The 14,047-nt window shown below is 32.4% G+C and overlaps 1 pseudogene; it reads right to left on the minus strand.

Moving 5' to 3' along the window:
* Window positions 1-6,999: 6,999 nt before the first annotated feature.
* Window positions 7,000-9,330, minus strand: LOC120073526 (26S proteasome non-ATPase regulatory subunit 12 homolog A-like; annotated as a pseudogene).
* Window positions 9,331-14,047: the final 4,717 nt, after the last annotated feature.

The raw sequence follows: 14,047 nt of genomic DNA on the forward strand, positions 1-14,047 counted from the left end.
GAGTCATTTATTTAAATGTTTATTCTAAAAATAAGTAATATGTTAATATGCCAAAATTGTATTTAATTATTTTCATATATTGTTTGTTCTTCCAAATTGCTAAAAAATTATTTTTATGAGTTATTGGAGAATTAACTAAAACAATCATGAAAAATAAATATATATATGTAAAAATAATTGTGTCACAGATAAAATCAACATACTTTTCAAAATCAATAATAAGTTCAAGTTGGTTTGAATTATTTTCGGTAAATCCATAAACTAATCTAATCTATAATTTTTTTTATTTATTTGAACCCATCACAACTCAAACCATATGGGTTAGATTGAGTTGACCGAATTTTTCGAATCATTGGATTTTTTTAATACCTCTAATTGCAACTTGTTTGGTGGGTTGGACTTGTGTAGTTCAGTTTGTGTGAACTCTAAAAAAAAAATATGAAGTAAATAAAAGGTCTTTGGGAAAAATTCATTTTTTTTTTTTTTTTTTTTTTAACATGTTTGGGGCTTGAAAGAGATCTCGCATTTTTTAGAATGTGAACGCCTTGTTCAAACTTACAAATGATTTGTTAAAAGTTAATCCATCGAAACGTAATTTAATTAATAAATAATAAAATTCATAATTGATTTCAAAGTTAATACTTACGAATGATTTGTTAAAAAGCTCATCGATCTAAATGTAATTCAATTAACAAATAATAAAATTCATAATTGACTTCAAACTTAGATACTTCATGCTTTCCTTCCATAAAAACAAAAATGAAGATGGCAAATCTTTTCTTTTCCTTTTCATTTGAACCAATAAATGATTATTAGTTCACTTTTTAACCAAGTCTTCAATTTAAAAGTTTACTAAGTTTAACTAGTACATTCAATTATACGAATGGAGGATAAATGTTTCGATCTTTAAAAAGTGAGTATTTGTAAATAATTATTACGGTTGAACTAAGTTTATCGGATTGGTGAAACACTATTTTCTTTTTATTTACGAATAAGAGGATGAAATTAATCAATACTTTAATTATAAAAAAAATAACAAATTTTACTTTTATATTCTATAACGGAAAAACTTAGGTGCAATCCAATCAACACCTATCTTTATGCATCCTACAAAATTATCCAATTATAATTTATCATATGGATAATTCTTCTAACTTAAATATTCTAATTCATTTTTTTATGTGTGTGATGAAAGTGAGATATATAAAGATAAGTGTATCTTAGGATGCACACAAATATTATTCTTATGACAAATTTTATATAAAATGTTGAAGCATAAATTAAACAATATACTAAGTTTAATTAATCCAGAATACCTTAAACAATCTTTCCAAATTTATTTACAAATAGGGGAGGAAAATAGCTTAAACATTCTTTCAAATAAGTCATTGTTGCTCTCATTTTCTTTTTGTCACCATAGAGGTGAGGAGATTTGAATTGCAAAAATTTCACTCTGAGTATCAATTGAACTATGCTTGTTTTGTCGATCATTTGATATTTATTAATTAATTAATCTGAAATCAGTATGTCATTTATTTTTATTACTATTATTATTTTCATTTCTCAAAATGAAATATCATATTTTGCTATTTCTTATCAACTCTAAATTATTAGAACCCTCATACCTCCAATTGTACTTAAAAAAAATATGAGAGGATTTTTTTAGGGGTTAAAATCGAGATTCAATTTGTAATCTAGTTAAAAAAGTGATTTCTTAAAAATAGACCCATATTACGTTAATGTCTTGAACATTTCATTTTTTTTATAACAAAGACTTATTGATCTCTTTATTTTCACTAATATCAGTGACTCTTTACAATTTAACCCTTACTTATGTTTAATATATATATAATTCTCTCCCCCATGCTTCAAGGCCATTTCTTCCTCCTCCATCTCTTTTCTCCTTCTCCCTCCCTCTCTTTTCTCCTTCCGATGGTGTGAGTTACAGGCGAGAGATGGATGACATGGGGCGATCCCGCGACGGGACGAGCAGGATGACAAGAACAGCGATGACGAACTTGGAGCAGACGAAGGACAATGATGGGTTTGGAGCAAATGACGGGGAATGCGGACTCGGAGTAAATGAACGACGACAATGGACTTGGAGAAGATGAACGGTGGATCCGATTGAACTTTTAGTTTTATTTTTTCCTATTTTCTGTATATTGTGATATATATGTATTTTTTTTAGCTTATGTAGGAAATTTGATATATATTTGGTATATGTATTTTCTTATTTGATATAAATAAGACTGTTTTTCTTTTTATTTAGACTTCATGTATTATGATACATATATTGTGGTGTAATTGAAATTTATGAATATTTATATACTGTGATATATTTCATATATTGGTTTATACTGTGATTTATGTCAAACATTGAGTCAAACTCTAATTTATAAACTGCAATATTTTTCTTATATTGATTAGAATATTTTCAAATACATACCAAAATGTTCTAAGGTATATTTAAAATAACCATAAATATGTCAAAATGTTATAAAGTATATTTAAAATAACCATTAATCCGTCAAAAAAGCTAATACGTTGATACGTGAAAGTCAACCTAAATATAAAATAAAATTTCATAAAATGCATTTTTTTTTTCAAATTGAAAAATGAAAAAAAAAATCAATAAATGTATTTTCTTTCTCAAATTGATAAATGAAAAAAAGTTATATTAGATGCATTTTCTCTCCTTATAATAAATATATTTTTTATCTCCATCATGGAAGTAGCTTTAAAAATAGGAAAAAAAATATAAAATTCGGATATAAATAAATGTAAAATCGTATAATTATGCAAAATTAACCTTAGTCATCTTTTAACAAAAATCAAAATTCAAAACCTTTATGAAATATAGAATTATTTTTTAAAGCTTTCCTCGAAGAAACCCCTTAAAAAAATCAAACCGGCCTTTTTAAAAAGTTGGTCAAAGACAATTACATCACACAAAAAGCAAAACATAGGCTTTCCGTAAGAAAGTACAACTGTCAACCAACGTAAGAAAAAGACAATTTTTGTTTGGATTCGTCGAGTGGGATGTGTTTTAATATTTCCATTAATGGCACTTGAGAACAAGACCCGTGCATGAAGCATACTTTACTTGGTTTCCACGCGATATGATTTTTATACAACTTTCTTCAAAATGTTTTCTTGATCAATAACCGCGAAGGTAGAGGATCAAATTATTGGCATTTAAATTGATCATCAAGGCTTTTTGTATCAAGATTTAAAATATCGATATAATAAAAAATGTTAAAATCTCCATTTTACGAAAATGTTGATGAAAATATCGATGTTGATAGATATTTATAAAAAAATTGTAAAAACAAAAAAGAGAAAAGTTAATAAATCAATCGTTATATTTGGATTAGTAACGTTTGGTTTCTTATTTTTCATGTTTCATGAATTTTTTACGGCATAGTGGAAAAGTCGATTCACTCTTTATGTCTATGTCCAATCTATGAAAAACGAACATATCGATGAAAATCTCTGACATATTGACGAAATTTTAATCCGATGATTCACACTAAACTACGATGATATTTCCCAAAATGTTGATAAGTACAAAAAAAAAAAAAAAAAAAAAAAGACAGTAAATTGATTGAATAATTTATTTGTAATCATTGATCTTAACTTCATTTTATGTTACTAAAGTCAGTATAGTTCAACAATAATTGATATATGACTTATTCTTCTATGGTCGAATGTTAAAATCCCACATACTCTACTTCTTGTACTTTTTTTTTTTTTTTTAAAAAAAAAAATCCTTCATCTTGAGGCTTTTGACTTGTATACAAATTTCTTCAAATTGTTTTTTAATCAATAATTGTGAGAGTAGACGATGGAACTATTGACAGTTAAATTAATAATTCAAAGTCTTATTCATGCCAAGGTTGAAAACATCGATGTTAATAAAAATGTCAAAATCTCAATTTTAAGAAAATGTTGATGGAAATATGTATATTATCAATAAAATGTTGATGTCCAATAGATATTTTTGGAAAATTCTAAAATAAAAAGAGAAAAATTAATACATCAATTTGTTTATGCATTTTAAATAAGTTATATTCGGATTAGTAACAACTAGTTGCTTATTTTTTACCTTTCATGATTTTTTTATGGCATAATGGAAAAGTCGATTCACCATTTATGTCGATGTACAATTTATGAAAAGTGAACATATTGATGAAAATGTCAACATGTCGACGAAAAGTTAATACCATGATTCATGCTAAACTATGTTTGGATTTGCCAAAATATTGATAAATACGAAAAAAAATTGGTCGAAGTTACTTATTTGTAATCATTATTCTTAAACTTCATCTTTATGTTATTAAAATTAGTATAGTTCAACAGTAATTGATATATTACTTATTCTCTTGAGATTGAATGTTCAAATCCCTCCTACTTCACTTGTTGTGCTTAAAAAAATCCATCTTTCTACTTTTGATTTTCCAATATTTGTCCCAACTTTTTTTAGAATCGAAGTTTAGTTGAAAAAACTGGCAACATGAGCATAACTCAACTAATATAAACTTGTACAATTAACGGGATAACTCTTTTTTAAACCCTAAAATAAAAGGGCTCACTTTCTTTCTTTCTTTTTCTTTTTCTTTTTCTCGGATATCATTCATCTTTGTGTATCCCTTTTCACCACTCACATCTAAAAAATATTAAAATATTTCAAAAAAAGAAAAAACAAAATTTACCACATGAAAAATTATGATTGGACAATTTGGTGAAATGTACAAAGATAGATGATTTTCGGGATGCGCTTTTAACTATTTTTCTTTTAATAATTATGTGGATATAGACGGTCTAATTTAAACCTCACCCAGAAACTCAAAATCAAATCATATAGGATTTAAAAAAGAGTTGTTCAAATGTCAATGTATGAAAAATGCCATTTTTATCATTTTATGTGGATTGGTTAATTAAGTGGGCTTTGTAAGATTATAAACATAATTTTGGATAAATCTACCATTCTTTTCCATTATTTTAATATTTTCGACTTTTTGTCACCATTAATGAGTTTTTTTTAATACTTTTTGTTGTCTAATAATAAATGTCCTAAAACGTGATTAATGAGATTTTTTCCCTCCAAAATGGCATTTATTAATTTTGGTGGACTGCATTTATTGCCAAGTCTAAAAATTAGGTGGACTGTATTTATTGTAGAATTATGGTGTCAAATTTTCGCCCTCTTTTGTATATGTATCGGGCTTACTTCAAATATGTACAATAATATTTTAAATATATATGAGATTATTTCAAATATATTTAGAAGAAGTATAAATTTTATGTTGTTATATAATATATACTTTATATTTTTTAATTTTAGCATCGTTTTTATTGAGTTGTATATTACATTGTTTATCATACGTATATAGGTATATTGAGTTATTTTGTAAATATATACCTCATATTATAGGCTACAAATTAGACCATAAACTAAGATAGATGACATCAAATTATTTAAAAAACAAACAAAATTCGTAGAATTCAAATTCTTAAGCTAGTACTTTTAAATGTGTTAGTAATCTTCTTTTCCCCTATAATATAAATATTTAATGGTATATTTGATATAGATTATGGGGAAAAACCATGTGAATATACATTATATCGTCAAATATCACGTACTAACTATATTTAAACAATAGAGATAGACAATACTGTAGGTGCAATAAATTCATATATTCAAAAGTGAAATTGAAAACAATATGTACAAATACACCCAAACCCTTCGTTCATCCACCGCAATCTCAAATCAGTTGAATAGATCGACTAGATATATATAGATTATTTGAAATAAATTCGGATGTATATATAGATTTTTTTGAAATAAACCTATATATTTCCGACGACCATATCAAAATTTTGAGATTTTGGGTTCAAAACCATACGTTTGGAAAATTTGAAAAATTTTGAAGGATAAAAGTGGAAAAGGTTAAATATATATATAATATATATAGTTGAATATCACATAATAACTATATTTAAATAATAGTATGTATTTAAACAACAACAGTAGATAATACTATATCCACAGTTAAATCTATGAAATTAAAAACAAAATGTACAGATACTGTAGATTTATCGTCCATCCATATAGAATCTCAGATTCGTTTATAAGATTGACTGCAAGATATATATGAAATATTTGAAATAAATTCGGATATATATAGATTATTTGAAATAAACTGTGAGATCTTGGATTATATACTGCGAGTGTATGGCTCCCCAGACCTAAACAATGTAGCTAATTCCGTTCGGAACGGAACAACCCACAAAAAACAGCCGTTCAACGAACCTTTAACGAACTTTGAACGGACCACGTGCGCACACATCTGGAACGGAGCTCTCAAATCTGCTTCGACGACGTTGGAACGGAGTTCACGAATAGATCCATGAACAACGTGAACACGGAAGGAGAACTGCTTCGATGGTGCTCAGATCTGGAACCGGAGCTTGCTCGAACAGCGTGAACAACATGAACACGAAGGCTGACAGAACTAGAACGGTTGACGAATGCTTGACGGAGCTTAGATCTGGAACCGAAGACAAATACTTGATGAAGGTCGACGAAGCTGGAACGAAGCTCCAAGGTGAACGAACGAACAAATGCTCGAACGGAGATGGATGCTTGAACGAACGAACGCTCGACGGTCAATCCTTCGCACAACAGTGACGAACGGAGATGGATGCTTGAAGAGAATTTGTGAAGGAATAAAAATTGGAAAGTGAAAGTGCAAAAAAAATATTGGAAAGTGTGAAGAGTGTTGGAAAGCATAAATGGTTTTCTTCTCTTAATTTTCTTTTTTTGTGTTTTTTTAGAGTATAAGATTTGTGTAAATAATCAACCCATCAAACTATTTTTGAAATAAATAGAGAATAAAAGATATTATTATAATATGGACCCCTAGTAAAGGCCTTATACGTAGGAATCCTTATTATATACATTTATACCATTTGTGAATAATACTGATGCATGAATCAAAATTTAATTTTCTTGCTTTTCACACTCATTAGTGATGTCTTGCATGGGTCACCCACTCAGTACAGTAACAAATGTACGACCAAACAGCAAGAAATGTTAAGTTAATAATAATATGGATATTCTTCTCATCAAGCTTCCAAAGTAACTTTGTGTACCATGGTTTCTATGTGAACTTGTTGACAACTCTTCTTGACGAGATCAAGTTAGATTCTCCAAGTTCATCGACCAAGAATTAAGAACATCGCTGCTATCATTCGTTGATCCGAAACAGACTCTTCTTGTTGGCCCGTCTATCTTAGCAGCTAGAGCTCTGGATACAACCATTTCAGAGGGATGTTTCTCAGTTTCCTGAATTAGATAGAGGAGAGAATAAAAGGAAAATGATATTCATTAGTATTCTCAGTTCTCACTCACTCTGGAAATACACTTTTCCATGTGGATATTACGCAACTTTGTTAACCATTGATTTAGAAATTTATACCAAAAGACCAAATGAACCAAAATGCATTTTGTCCTTCTCAATACAAGAAATTGAATTTTTCATTGCTATTTGAAACAAAAAAAAGTTATTGTGATGAACATATACCTGAAGACTGAGACTTAAGAATTCTACAAATCTGCTTATTGTAATCCTTGCATAATACTTCGAAACCACTATCATGTTCTGAAAAGCACCAGGAAACAAATCAAGGTTCTTTTGATGTAACATCAACTTAAAGACAAGCTTCACTTTCAGCTAACCAGTTCATCGAGATTGAACTGGAATTCCTCCAGGAGATACTTGCGTGTTCGATTATTCTCTATCATAGATCTTCAGCAACCTTGTCACCCAAAGCACCACCAAGGAAATTCTTCTCGTTCTCAAAGTCATTCTTGAAGGTAGTCCATAGGATGTCCATCGAATAACCTCCATTGTGACAAGCTGTTTTAACAACAATCTACAATGGAAGCGTAGGAATAAAAATCATCAAAGAAATGAAAATAAAGTTTCTAAAGGAATGGTATCAAATAATGGAATCTCATCAAGGTTGTTCCCCAACAACTAATGGACTAGATTGTAACAACCCGAATTTAGGAGGGGTACATGAATGAACCAGTATCACATCCGAATGAAAGGGACCCTGAAGATATGAAAGTATGGTTAATAAATGTTTAAAAGAATTTAAAGTTACTACTTATACCAACAAGGTGCACATTCCTTTCCGGTGACTCAATCTTAAGAACTCTAAAGTTAAGCATGCTAATCAGGTCTCATATATGGCTTATAGCTACGGCAAATTTCAAAATATTCATTAGGATGAGAGTGGTACCTACAGAAATTATAAAAACCAGTACAAAATGATAAGATTCATTTCAAAAGAAGATTCATGAGGAATCAAGAAATCCAAGGCTAGTGGTACTACGAACTAAGAAGTTGGTGGTATTTCCATAAGTTCTAAAAATTTATTAAAAGAAGCAATTTAAACTTAGATTATCATAGCAAGTACAATGTAATTTCATTCTTCCAACACACACAAAATTAATTGCAAACAATTAAATTAATGAAAGGTTGCAAATGCAGCTAAAATGTAATAGCACCACTTACCTTATTATTAGTTCATAGTAAATTCTCTTCAATTCCAACAGTGACGGTATATCAACAGGAGCATCCTCAACCACACTGTCACCTTCTTTGGGTTTTTTCTTCTCTTTTGACTCTTCCACATCAAAAACTCTAGGACTAACTTTCCTTGAAAGAATTTGAGCACAAACGTAATCCTGGCTGTCTAAGCATATGCGAATCTGCAAAATTGGATCATATGACCTTTGATTTCAAATAATATAAGATACAATTCTTCAAACAGCTGTAATGGAAAATAACAGATGTGGCTACTTGTTCAAGAATGAAAGCAATTTTCTCGGTTTTTGCCGTGGCACCAAAAGTCTCCACCTGAAGAAGGAAAAGACCACAAAGGTTAGACAACCTAAGAAGCCAAGAGGTTTCATGTTTCTCATATAACATAACACAAACATATTGCAGTTGCTTCTAAATATAATTACCGACCACAATTTCTTGCATCAAATCTGCAGCTTCCCCTATGACACCCTGCTCTTCTTTAATCTTTGCTAGTTTTTTAATCAACCGAGCTCTCTCAATTTCCACATATATCTACAGATAGCAAATTCGATTTGTAGAGATAATAAAACAACAAACCAAATGAGATTACTGAATTGCATTAGTTTACCTTTCCTGCACAAACATTATTTAGCGTCTTGGTAAGCTCTATATGAGTTTCAAGGTTTGGTGTCTCATCAACATGTTGCATTCCTTGCTGAACAATTGTCATTACAGCCTAGGAACAAGCAGATTTTGTTAGAAAAAAACGTTTTAGGACAAATATGAAAAATGAGAGATATATTTTCCATTCAACTAAGCATGCCTTTATATAGGCTTACAAACATAACCATAGGAATGCCAATGGTTTAAAGCTATAAATGTCATCAAATGCTCATAACTCACATAACTCCTATAACTCAAAAATCACTATTGGTTACAAAAAACTAAAAGTCACAAAACCCAAAAGTCACACTAAATGCCACAAATAAGGTTTAATAATGACAAACTTTTCAACATCCCCCCTTAAACTTGATTTGTTACACCAAGTAAACTCCTCATTTTGATAAAAGTCTCCAACTTGAGGGGCTTTGTGAAAATGTTCGCCGCTTGGTTTTGTGACTTGATATATTTGAGTTCCACTTCTTTTTTCGTAATGCAATCCCGAATGTAGTGAAATCGGGTATCAATGTGCTTGCTTCTCCCATGAAATACCGGATTTTTGGCTAAGGCAATGGCCGATTTGTTGTCAACAAAAATCTCCATTAGACCTTCCATTTGAAACTTCAACTCCTTCACTAAGTTTCTTAGCCAAATTGCATGACATACACATGAAGTTGCTGCGACGTACTTTACCTCGCATGTTGATAATGTGACTATGGGTTGCTTTTTTGACATCCATGTGAACGCCGTTTCACCAATAAAAAACACAAACCCCGTAGTGCTCTTTGATCATCCAAATCACTACTCCAATCACTATCACAATAACCAACAATATCAAAATTGCTAGAAGAGACATAGGAAAGACCATACCCAATCGTCCCTTTGATGTAGCAAAGTGTCCTTTTTTCCATTTTGCAATGTGTTGCTGTCGGTTACTCCATAAATCGACTAATAATTCCAATCGAATAAAGAATATCCGGTCTTGTACATGTCAAGTATCTCAAACTTCCAACAAAGCTTTTGAAATATGTAGAATTTACCGTCTCTCCTCCATCTTGCTTGGTGATTTTAACTCCACATTCCATCGGTGTTCCAACTGGATTAGCATCATTCATATTGATCTTCTTGAGCACTTCTTTAGCATAGCCCTCTTGGGATATAAAAATCTCATCTTCACCTTATTTGACCTCGATCCCAAGGTAGTAACTCATGAGACCAATGTCCGTCATTTCAAACTCCTTTGCCATCTCTCTTTTGAACTCATCAAACATGCTAGGACTGTTTCCGGTAAATACTAAATCATCAACATATAAACAAATGATTATTATGCTTTTACCTTGCATTTTGATGTAGCGGGCATGCTCATAAGGACACTTCATATACTTTTTCTATTGAAAGTACTTGTCAATCTTCGAATTCCATGCTCTTGGTGCTTGCTTTAAACCATAAAGTGCCTTCTTTAATTGAAGCACTTTATCTTCTTCACCCTTGACTTCATAACCCAATGGTTGTTCCACATAGACCTCTTCCTCAAGAATTCCGTTCAAGAATGCTGATTTGACATCCATTTGATGTATCTTCCAATGATTGTGGGCTGCCAAAGCAATAATCAAACGAATAGTTTCAAGGCGAACAACAGGAGCAAATACCTTATCATAGTCGATGCCATGTCATTGGCTATACCCTTTCACCACTTGTCTCGCCTTGTGCCTCTCAACATCGCCATTGACTTATCTCTTTGTCTTGTATACCCACTTCACTCCGATCGGTTTGTGCCCTTTTGGAAGCTTGGTCAACTCTCATGTGTCATTTTTCTCTATCGCTCGAATTTCTTCATCCATTGCATCCTTCCATTTCTTGCTTGCAATGGCTTCTTGAAAACTAATAAGCTCACAATCACCAAAAAGACAATAGAGAATTATGTCATTTTGATTTTCATTTACCTCATTAAGTTCCCGTAGACTTCGAGTTCCTCTTGGGCCAATTTCGTTCTCCGAATCGCTGGATGAACCTTTAGATGATGATCGAGGTGGCACTGAAATGGGCAAACCTTCACCCATTTCATCCTTAGTCGGCTCATTTTCATCGTCTTCTTCAAAATATGGAAGGAAAGCATACTTCTCCTCTTGTATATTCCAATCCCAAGAGGCTTCCTCATAAAAAACAACATCATGACTAATCATTACCTTCCCATTCAAAGGATTGTAAAGACGATAACCCTTTAAACTTGCATCATAGCCGATGAAGATGAGTTTCTCGCTTCGATCATCGAGCTTGGTCCTTTTTTCTTCTGACACATGAGCATATGCAATACTCCCAAACACCTTGATGTGACCAGTCCCGGGCTTTCTTCCATTCCATGCTTCTTGAGGCGTCTTGTCAAGCACACTTTTGGTTGGTGCTCGATTTGTCAAATAAACTGCACAAGCTACGACCTCCGCCCAAAATTCCTTCGACATCTTCTTTGTCTTTAGCATGCTTCTTGCCATGCTCAAGATTGTCCGATTCTTCCTCTCCACCATGCCATTTTGTTGTGGTGTCCTTGGGACTGTTAACGGACGTCGGATGCCTTTTTCATCACAAAATTGTTTGAACTCATTTGATGTGAATTCACCACCTCGATCGGTTCTCATGGCCTTGATTGTAAGGTTGCTTTCATTCTTCACACATGCCTTAAATCTCTTGAAGATTTCAAATACTTCTGATTTTTCCTTAAAAAAGTACACCCATGTTTTTCTAGAAAAATTATCAATAAAGAGAAGGAAACAAATCTTCTAGACTTCCAAAATTGAGGTGCCCGAACCGTAGATGCCATAGCCAAGAGAGATCTTCATAACACGTCTTCAAGCATTTTGGAACATCATTACATATATTCAAAGGAAACATTCGGTTTTTGGTTATGGAGACTTTAGCAATAAGTCTCTCATGATTATCCCTCAAATACAAACAATTGTTTTTCATTTGAACTTCAAAACCTTTCTCTAACAATTGTCCTACTCAATATATTATATTTTACATTGGGAATGTAATAAACATTTGTGATATATTGATTTTCTCCATTTTTTAACCGAATGAGAATTTTACCTATTCCTTTGATGGCGGCCAAAGAATTGTCTCCAAAGGCAATATTACCTTTCTCCATCTCGTTCAACTCCACAAACATCTCGCGTTTTCTACACATGTGATTCGAGGATCTTGTGTCAAGATACCACATACTATCTTGACTCTCTTCTTCTCCCTTTGAAACCATAAATAAGGTTCCATTCTCCTTTGCATAATTGGATTGCCCTTGATGGGCTTTTGATGTGCTAATGGTTGATCGGTCCTGATGCTTTTGATCAATCAACTCTGTTTGAGATGAGTAACACTCATTCGTATAATGTCCATATTTGTTACAATTGTAACATTTTACCTAAGATTTATCTCTCCCGAACCTTCCACCACGTCTTCCATGACCTCGACCTTCTCTTCCTCTTGAGGATTCAGACGAGTTTTGAGAAACATCAGTGTTGGCTTCACCTTTTCCACCATGGCCTCGACCACCACGACCTCTTCCACGTCCACGACTATTCTTCTCCTTGATTTTGAGTTGGAGAAGTTGCTCAACGATCTCTGTTTGCTCCATCCTCATTTTCTTTTTCTCCTCATAGGCTTGTAACGAGCCTATAAATTGTTCAATTTTCATGTTCTTGAGATCCTGTGTCTCCTCGATCGTCATGGCGATAATCTCGAACTTTGTATTTAGGCTTCATAGAGCCTTCTCCATGACACGAACATCGGTGATTTCTTCATCATTCCGTCTCAATTGGTTGACGACAGCCATTACTTTTGTGTGATATTCCGCTATCACCTCCGTCTCCTTCATTTGTAAAGATTCAAACTCACCACGTAAGGTTTGCAACCGTACCTTTTTCACACTATCGGCTCCTCTATGAGTCGATTGGAGCTTATCCCATGCCGCCTTTGACGTCTCCGCATTGGTGATGGTCTTAAACGTATCTTCGTCTACCGATTGATATAAGATATAAAGAGCCTTCTTGTCCTTCTTTCTTGTCTCCTTTAAGCATTTATTTGCGCTTGATCGGCTCCAGCTTTTGCCTTTTGGAAACCGTTCTCCACGATCTCCCACATGTCTTGTGCTCCTAGTAACGCTTTTATCTTGATGCTCTAATTGTCATAGTTGAGCTTGGTAAGCATTGGTAGTTGAAGTGGACCTATCCTAACGTTGGCCATTTTCTCTCTCAATAGTTTTGTGTGTTGTGATAGTTTGTGTTTGAGGTGTAGACAATTTTTGTGTGATAGAAAATAGTAAACATTGTAACAAATACTAAAAGAGCGATTTAAAATAGTATTATTGTAGTTGATTCTAATTTATAATAGTTGAAAACACCAACTATTATAATTGGAGCCTCCATGAAGCAGATTCACTCCACCCCCTTAAAGTTGGGAGCTCAAACAAATCCTTAAATACTATGAACTAGTTGATGGAGGTGATCGTCGTAGTTGGTCAGCGAAGGGAGTCGTTGGAGCTAACCATCTGTTGCATTGAATATTGATAAAGAACAATGTGATCTATTTCCTACAAGCTTTCCTAAATTAGACCCAAGTATAAACTTAATGAATGTGTCTTAGTAAGAACCAAGGTCGAACACAGAGACTTGTAACTAAAAGTAGATGTTGAACTTTGTGGATGAAATGAACGTAGACACAGGTTAATCAAATGAATGCAATGATAAATGTTCGTACAACTAAATTGATGAATTCATTATAAGTGATGGTCAGAATGA

This window comes from Benincasa hispida, chromosome 3, assembly GCF_027475165.1.
Source record: "Benincasa hispida cultivar pf3 chromosome 3, pf3_genome.v1.1, whole genome shotgun sequence".
NCBI classification, from domain to species: Eukaryota; Viridiplantae; Streptophyta; class Magnoliopsida; order Cucurbitales; family Cucurbitaceae; genus Benincasa; species Benincasa hispida.